The 9,282-nt window shown below is 52.6% G+C and overlaps 1 protein-coding gene across 3 annotated transcripts in view; it reads right to left on the reverse strand.

Moving 5' to 3' along the window:
- ikbkg (inhibitor of nuclear factor kappa B kinase regulatory subunit gamma) overlaps positions 1-8,049 on the reverse strand; it is a 23,844-nt gene extending 15,795 nt beyond the window's left edge. For all 3 annotated transcript variants that reach the window (XM_084462221.1, XM_084462220.1, XM_084462219.1), the window contains exon 1: positions 7,801-8,049. The gene's annotated coding sequence lies outside the window, so the exon portion shown is untranslated. The remainder of the gene's footprint in view (positions 1-7,800) is intronic.
- Positions 8,050-9,282: the final 1,233 nt, after the last annotated feature.

Genomic DNA, 9,282 nt, shown 5'->3' on the forward strand with positions numbered 1-9,282 from the left:
TACCTGCCCCTACCCACCTGAACCAGCCCCTACCCACCTGAACCAGGGCTAGAGAATAACTACCCTTACCAGCCCCTACCCACCTGAACCAGGACTAGAGAATAACTACCCTTACCAGCCCCTACCCACCTGAACCAGGACTAGAGAATAACTACCCTTACCTGCCCCTCCCCACCTGAACCAGGGCTAGAGAATAACTACCCTTACCTGCCCCTACCCACCTGAACCAGGGCTAGAGAATAACTACCCTTACCTGCCCCTACCCACCTGAACCAGGACTAGAGAATAACTACCCTTACCAGCCCCTCCCCACCTGAACCAGGGCTAGAGAATAACTACCCTTACCTGCCCCTACCCACCTGAACCAGGGCTAGAGAATAACTACCCTTACCAGCCCCTACCCACCTGAACCAGCCCCCACCCACCTGAACCAGGACTAGAGAATAACTACCCTTACCAGCTCCTACCCACCTGAACCAGCCCCTACCCACCTGAACCAGGACTAGAGAATAACTACCCTTACCTGCCCCTCCCCACCTGAACCAGGGCTAGAGAATAACTACCCTTACCTGCCCCTACCCACCTGAACCAGGACTAGAGAATAACTACCCTTACCTGCCCCTCCCCACCTGAACCAGGGCTAGAGAATAACTACCCTTACCTGCCCCTACCCACCTGAACCAGGACTAGAGAATAACTACCCTTACCAGCCCCTACCCACCTGAACCAGGACTAGAGAATAACTACCCTTACCTGCCCCTACCCACCTGAACCAGGGCTAGAGAATAACTACCCTTACCTGCCCCTACCCACCTGAACCAGGACTAGAGAATAACTACCCTTACCAGCTCCTACCCACCTGAACCAGCCCCTACCCACCTGAACCAGGGCTAGAGAATAAAGACCCTTACCAGCCCCTACCCACCTGAACCAGGGCTAGAGAATAAAGACCCTTACCAGCCCCTACCCACCTGAACCAGGGCTAGAGAATAACTACCCTTACCAGCCCCTACCCACCTGAACCAGCCCCTACCCACCTGAACCAGGGCTAGAGAATAAAGACCCTTACCAGCCCCTACCCACCTGAACCAGGGCTAGAGAATAAAGACCCTTACCAGCCCCTACCCACCTGAACCAGGGCTAGAGAATAACTACCCTTACCAGCTCCTACCCACCTGAACCTGCCCCTCCCCACCTGAACCAGGGCTAGAGAATAAAGACCCTTACCAGCCCCTACCCACCTGAACCAGGGCTAGAGAATAACTACCCTTACCAGCCCCTCCCCACCTGAACCAGGGCTAGAGAATAACTACCCTTACCTGCCCCTACCCACCTGAACCAGGGCTAGAGAATAACTACCCTTACCAGCCCCTACCCACCTGAACCAGGACTAGAGAATAACTACCCTTACCTGCCCCTCCCCACCTGAACCAGGGCTAGAGAATAACTACCCTTACCTGCCCCTACCCACCTGAACCAGGGCTAGAGAATAACTACCCTTACCTGCCCCTACCCACCTGAACCAGGGCTAGAGAATAACTACCCTTACCAGCTCCTACCCACCTGAACCAGGGCTAGAGAATAACTACCCTTACCTGCCCCTCCCCACCTGAACCAGGGCTAGAGAATAACTACCCTTACCTGCCCCTACCCACCTGAACCAGGGCTAGAGAATAACTACCCTTACCTGCCCCTACCCACCTGAACCAGGGCTAGAGAATAACTACCCTTACCTGCCCCTCCCCACCTGAACCAGGGCTAGAGAATAACTACCCTTACCAGCCCCTACCCACCTGAACCAGGACTAGAGAATAACTACCCTTACCTGCCCCTACCCACCTGAACCAGGGCTAGAGAATAACTACCCTTACCTGCCCCTCCCCACCTGAACCAGGGCTAGAGAATAACTACCCTTACCAGCCCCTACCCACCTGAACCAGGACTAGAGAATAACTACCCTTACCTGCCCCTACCCACCTGAACCAGGGCTAGAGAATAAAGACCCTTACCTGCCCCTCCCCACCTGAACCAGGGCTAGAGAATAACTACCCTTACCAGCCCCTCCCCACCTGAACCAGGGCTAGAGAATAACTACCCTTACCTGCCCCTACCCACCTGAACCAGGGCTAGAGAATAACTACCCTTACCTGCCCCTACCCACCTGAACCAGGGCTAGAGAATAACTACCCTTACCTGCCCCTACCCACCTGAACCAGGGCTAGAGAATAACTACCCTTACCTGCCCCTACCCACCTGAACCAGGGCTAGAGAATAACTACCCTTACCAGCCCCTCCCCACCTGAACCAGGGCTAGAGAATAACTACCCTTACCTGCCCCTCCCCACCTGAACCAGGACTAGAGAATAACTACCCTTACCAGCCCCTCCCCACCTGAACCAGGGCTAGAGAATAACTACCCTTACCTGCCCCTACCCACCTGAACCAGGGCTAGAGAATAACTACCCTTACCTGCCCCTACCCACCTGAACCAGGGCTAGAGAATAAAGACCCTTACCTGCCCCTACCCACCTGAACCAGGGCTAGAGAATAACTACCCTTACCAGCCCCTACCGACCTGAACCAGGACTAGAGAATAACTACCCTTACCTGCCCCTACCCACCTGAACCAGGGCTAGAGAATAACTACCCTTACCAGCCCCTCCCCACCTGAACCAGGGCTAGAGAATAACTACCCTTACCTGCCCCTACCCACCTGAACCAGGGCTAGAGAATAACTACCCTTACCAGCCCCTACCCACCTGAACCAGGGCTAGAGAATAACTACCCTTACCTGCCCCTACCCACCTGAACCAGGGCTAGAGAATAACTACCCTTACCTGCCCCTACCCACCTGAACCAGGGCTAGAGAATAACTACCCTTACCAGCTCCTACCCACCTGAACCAGCCCCTACCCACCTGAACCAGGGCTAGAGAATAACTACCCTTACCTGCCCCTACCCACCTGAACCAGGGCTAGAGAATAAAGACCCTTACCTGCCCCTACCCACCTGAACCAGGGCTAGAGAATAACTACCCTTACCTGCCCCTACCCACCTGAACCAGGGCTAGAGAATAACTACCCTTACCAGCCCCTCCCCACCTGAACCAGGGCTAGAGAATAACTACCCTTACCAGCCCCTACCCACCTGAACCAGGGCTAGAGAATAACTACCCTTACCAGCCCCCACCCACCTGAACCAGGGCTAGAGAATAACTACCCTTACCAGCCCCTACCCACCTGAACCAGGGCTAGAGAATAAAGACCCTTACCTGCCCCTACCCACCTGAACCAGGGCTAGAGAATAACTACCCTTACCTGCCCCTACCCACCTGAACCAGGGCTAGAGAATAACTACCCTTACCAGCCCCTCCCCACCTGAACCAGGGCTAGAGAATAACTACCCTTACCAGCCCCTACCCACCTGAACCAGGGCTAGAGAATAACTACCCTTACCAGCCCCCACCCACCTGAACCAGGGCTAGAGAATAACTACCCTTACCAGCCCCTCCCCACCTGAACCAGGGCTAGAGAATAACTACCCTTACCTGCCCCTACCCACCTGAACCAGGGCTAGAGAATAACTACCCTTACCTGCCCCTACCCACCTGAACCAGGGCTAGAGAATAACTACCCTTACCTGCCCCTACCCACCTGAACCAGGGCTAGAGAATAACTACCCTTACCAGCCCCTACCCACCTGAACCAGGGCTAGAGAATAACTACCCTTACCTGCCCCTCCCCACCTGAACCAGGGCTAGAGAATAACTACCCTTACCAGCCCCTCCCCACCTGAACCAGGGCTAGAGAATAACTACCCTTACCTGCCCCTACCCACCTGAACCAGGGCTAGAGAATAACTACCCTTACCTGCCCCTACCCACCTGAACCAGGACTAGAGAATAACTACCCTTACCAGCCCCTCCCCACCTGAACCAGGGCTAGAGAATAACTACCCTTACCTGCCCCTACCCACCTGAACCAGGGCTAGAGAATAACTACCCTTACCAGCCCCTACCCACCTGAACCAGGACTAGAGAATAACTACCCTTACCTGCCCCCACCCACCTGAACCAGGGCTAGAGAATAACTACCCTTACCAGCCCCTCCCCACCTGAACCAGCCCCTACCCACCTGAACCAGGGCTAGAGAATAACTACCCTTACCAGCCCCTCCCCACCTGAACCAGGGCTAGAGAATAAAGACCCTTACCAGCCCCTCCCCACCTGAACCAGGACTAGAGAATAACTACCCTTACCAGCCCCTACCCACCTGAACCAGGGCTAGAGAATAACTACCCTTACCTGCCCCTACCCACCTGAACCAGGGCTAGAGAATAACTACCCTTACCAGCCCCCACCCACCTGAACCAGGGCTAGAGAATAAAGACCCTTATCAGCCCCTCCCCACCTGAACCAGGGCTAGAGAATAACTACCCTTACCAGCCCCCACCCACCTGAACCAGGACTAGAGAATAACTACCCTTACCTGCCCCTACCCACCTGAACCAGGGCTAGAGAATAACTACCCTTACCAGCCCCTACCCACCTGAACCAGGGCTAGAGAATAACTACCCTTACCAGCCCCTACCCACCTGAACCAGGGCTAGAGAATAACTACCCTTACCTGCCCCTACCCACCTGAACCAGGGCTAGAGAATAACTACCCTTACCTGCCCCTACCCACCTGAACCAGGGCTAGAGAATAACTACCCTTACCTGCCCCTACCCACCTGAACCAGGGCTAGAGAATAACTACCCTTACCTGCCCCTACCCACCTGAACCAGGACTAGAGAATAACTACCCTTACCTGCCCCTACCCACCTGAACCAGGGCTAGAGAATAACTACCCTTACCAGCCCCTACCCACCTGAACCAGGGCTAGAGAATAACTACCCTTACCTGCCCCTACCCACCTGAACCAGGGCTAGAGAATAAACACCCTTACCAGCCCCTACCCACCTGAACCAGGGCTAGAGAATAAAGACCCTTACCTGCCCCTACCCACCTGAACCAGGACTAGAGAATAACTACCCTTACCAGCCCCTACCCACCTGAACCAGGACTAGAGAATAACTACCCTTACCTGCCCCTACCCACCTGAACCAGGGCTAGAGAATAACTACCCTTACCAGCCCCTACCGACCTGAACCAGGGCTAGAGAATAACTACCCTTACCTGCCCCTACCCACCTGAACCAGGGCTAGAGAATAAAGACCCTTACCTGCCCCTACCCACCTGAACCAGGACTAGAGAATAAAGACCCTTACCTGCCCCTACCCACCTGAACCAGGGCTAGAGAATAACTACCCTTACCAGCCCCTACCCACCTGAACCAGGGCTAGAGAATAACTACCCTTACCTGCCCCTACCCACCTGAACCAGGGCTAGAGAATAACTACCCTTACCTGCCCCTACCCACCTGAACCAGGGCTAGAGAATAACTACCCTTACCTGCCCCTACCCACCTGAACCAGGACTAGAGAATAAAGACCCTTACCTGCCCCTACCCACCTGAACCAGGACTAGAGAATAAACACCCTTACCTGCCCCTACCCACCTGAACCAGCCCCTACCCACCTGAACCAGCCCCTCCCCACCTGAACCAGGGCTAGAGAATAACTACCCTTACCTGCCCCTCCCCACCTGAACCAGGGCTAGAGAATAAAGACCCTTTAACCAGCTAGCCAGTTAGAAACGCTGCTATAGCGGATGCCTCCATGGTTCATATCACGTTAGCCTAACTGAAGGAAGTATATTCTGTTCATTCGGCTGTCATCTTCGTTTTAGCTCAGCTGGAAACATCAGAATGTACTTGTACACTAACGTTAGATTATTGTATTGTTCTGAATATATTAGCACAACATGCGACGCTTATGCCATCCCATAGCTAGCGAGCCCACTGCATTAACGACCCATTATTCTGTCAATGTCAGTTGTTATTATTTTGTGTGATTTGTGCTAGTTAGCTAGCTGCTCTCTCTAGTTAGCTAGCTGCTCTCTCTAGTTAGCTAGCTGCTCTCTCTAGTTAGCTAGCTGCTCTCTCTAGTTAGCTAGCTGCTCTCTCTAGTTAGCTAGCTGCTCTCTCTAGTCAGCTAGCTGCTCTCTCTAGTTAGCTAGCTGCTCTCTCTAGTTAGCTAGCTGCTCTCTCTAGTCAGCTAGCTGCTCTCTCTAGTCAGCTAGCTGCTCTCTCTAGTCAGCTAGCTGCTCTCTCTAGTTAGCTAGCTGCTCTCTCTAGTTAGCTAGCTAGCTCTCTCTAGTTGGCTAGCTGCTCTCTCTAGTTAGCTAGCTGCTCTCTCTAGTCAGCTAGCTGCTCTCTCTAGTCAGCTAGCTGCTCTCTCTAGTCAGCTAGCTGCTCTCTCTAGTCAGCTAGCTGCTCTCTCTAGTTAGTTAGCTGCTCTCTCTAGTTAGTTAGCTGCTCTCTCTAGTTAGCTAGCTGCTCTCTCTAGTTAGCTAGCTGCTCTCTCTAGTTAGCTAGCTGCTCTCTCTAGTCAGCTAGCTGCTCTCTCTAGTCAGCTAGCTGCTCTCTCTAGTTAGCTAGCTGCTCTCTCTAGTCAGCTAGCTGCTCTCTCTAGTTAGCTAGCTGCTCTCTCTAGTTAGCTAGCTGCTCTCTCTAGTCAGCTAGCTGCTCTCTCTAGTCAGCTAGCTGCTCTCTCTAGTCAGCTAGCTGCTCTCTCTAGTCAGCTAGCTGCTCTCTCTAGTCAGCTAGCTGCTCTCTCTAGTTAGCTAGCTGCTCTCTCTAGTTAGCTAGCTGCTCTCTCTAGTCAGCTAGCTGCTCTCTCTAGTTAGTTAGCTGCTCTCTCTAGTTAGTTAGCTGCTCTCTCTAGTTAGTTAGCTGCTCTCTCTAGTTAGTTAGCTGCTCTCTCTAGTTAGCTAGCTGCTCTCTCTAGTTAGCTAGCTGCTCTCTAGTTAGCTAGCTGCTCTCTCTAGTTAGCTAGCTGCCCTCTCTAGTCAGCTAGCTGCTCTCTCTAGTTAGCTAGCTGCTCTCTCTAGTTAGCTAGCTGCTCTCTCTCTTTATCTGCACAGAAGATGCTAGGAGTAGCTAGCTAGGAGGAGCAGACAGACAGGGTTATCTAGGAGGAGCAGACAGACAGGGTTATCTAGGAGGAGCAGACAGACAGGGTTATCTAGGAGGAGCAGACAGACAGGGTTATCTAGGAGTAGCAGACAGACAGGGTTAGCTAGGAGGAGCAGACAGACAGGGTTAGCTAGGAGGAGCAGACAGACAGGTTAGCTAGGAGGAGCAGACAGACAGGGTTAGCTAGGAGGAGCAGACAGACAGGGTTAGCTAGGAGGAGCAGACAGACAGGGTTAGCTAGGAGGAGCAGACAGACAGGGTTAGCTAGGAGGAGCAGACAGACAGGGTTAGCTAGGAGGAGCAGGCAGACAGACAGGGTTAGCTAGGAGGAGCAGACAGACAGGGTTAGCTAGGAGGAGCAGGCAGACAGACAGACAGGGTTAGCTAGGAGGAGCAGACAGACAGGGTTAGCTAGGAGGAGCAGACAGACAGGGTTAGCTAGGAGGAGCAGACAGACAGGGTTAGCTAGGAGGAGCAGACAGACAGGGTTAGCTAGGAGGAGCAGACAGACAGGGTTAGCTAGGAGGAGCAGACAGACAGGGTTAGCTAGGAGGAGCAGACAGACAGGGTTAGCTAGGAGGAGCAGACAGACAGGGTTAGCTAGAAGGAGCAGACAGACAGGGTTAGCTAGGAGGAGCAGACAGACAGGGTTAGCTAGGAGGAGCAGACAGACAGGTTAGCTAGGAGGAGCAGACAGACAGGGTTAGCTGAGTGAGGCCTTACCTTTCGGTTTGATCACGGATGTTGTGTTCTATCAGGCAAGCTAACTGACGTTAGCCAGCAAGCTAAGCTAAGCTAACACGTCGGTTGTCTGAGCCACTGCCACAAACAGGGCGATATTCTGATCATCAATATCTAGAGAAGCGGCATCATGTTGATGTTATCATCTCTAAACGCTTAAAGCTGTCCGGAGTGGTGTCAACCCCAGGCTGGTGAGCTGTGAGCGTTGAGCTCAGGAATCCCCCCTTCCTACTTCCGCACTGCCTCCATGACGTCACCCTGCTGGTGGTGGGTGGGGCGGATGACGTCATCGCCGTCGCCGTGCACCGACGGTCCAGGGTCAGGGTCAGGGTTAGGGTTAGGGTTAGGGTTAGGGTTAGCCTTGAGAACCGATCACTATTTTGGAGGTTTTTTATTCTGAAAAAGAAAAGAGTGGTGTGGTGTTTTATCCTGGCTGTGTACGTGGTTTTCTCTGCAACACATACGGACACGCTGTGTTGATTTAGAGAGCTCATGCAGCTACGTTCAGTTGGTAGAGCGGGTCGTTTAATGATCGAAGGGTCAGTGGTTCGAATCCCAGCTCCGACTGTCCACATGTCGAAGTGTCCTTGAGCAAGACACCTAACCCCAAATTGCTCCCAATGAGCAGGTTAGCACCTTGCATGGCAGCTACCGCCATTGGTGTGTGAGTGTGTGTGTGAATGGGTGAATGAGAGGCCATTGTAAAGCGCTTTGAGTGCCGCTAAGGTGGAAAAGCGCTATATAAGTGCAGTCCATTTACCATTTACCATTTACAGCAGAGCACTTCACTACATCAGCTTCCAGGTGATCCCAGCAATGGTGGTCTGGGGCCACATGTGATTTTAGGGGCCACATGTGATTTTAGGGGGGGCCTACCGAACACTGGAACTATGTTCTGGGATGGGGTGCTGCACATATGGGAAGGACACGCCCCCTACCTCCCCCCACGACATTCTGCTGTATATGAAGTCCTAATTCTTATATTTAGGAAGAAAAAGACCCATTTATACCTTATAGCTAGTCTAATATCTAGGTTACTGTGCATTTTGCCTGCATGGACTGAAATGAGTTGTCACGTGTGTGTGAGGTTTAAATATCCGCCCTCGTTAGGGGGGCCACAGGGGGGTCCAGGCTTAATATTACAGCCTTCACACAGCTTCACTGAGAAAACACTAACAAACAAACTAAGGTTCAGCCTTCATCTGAACCAGGAACTCGGCCCTGGTGACTCTGAAAAGCACAAATAAGAGGTTGAGTTGACGTGTGATTCTCTCTCCTCTACGCTGACATGGGCACGCCTGCTGGACAACATCCATCCAGAAACACACACGCAGTTGTTCTATATATATATATATGCACTGTTCATACTGAAGACTTTCATTTAGACACGGCGTTGTTCATACTGAAGAGTTTCATTTAGACACAGCGTTGTTCATACTGAAGAGTTTCATTTATTTAAACATG

This window comes from Borostomias antarcticus, assembly GCF_949987555.1.
Source record: "Borostomias antarcticus genome assembly, contig: scaffold_311, whole genome shotgun sequence".
Taxonomy (NCBI): Eukaryota; Metazoa; Chordata; class Actinopteri; order Stomiiformes; family Stomiidae; genus Borostomias; species Borostomias antarcticus.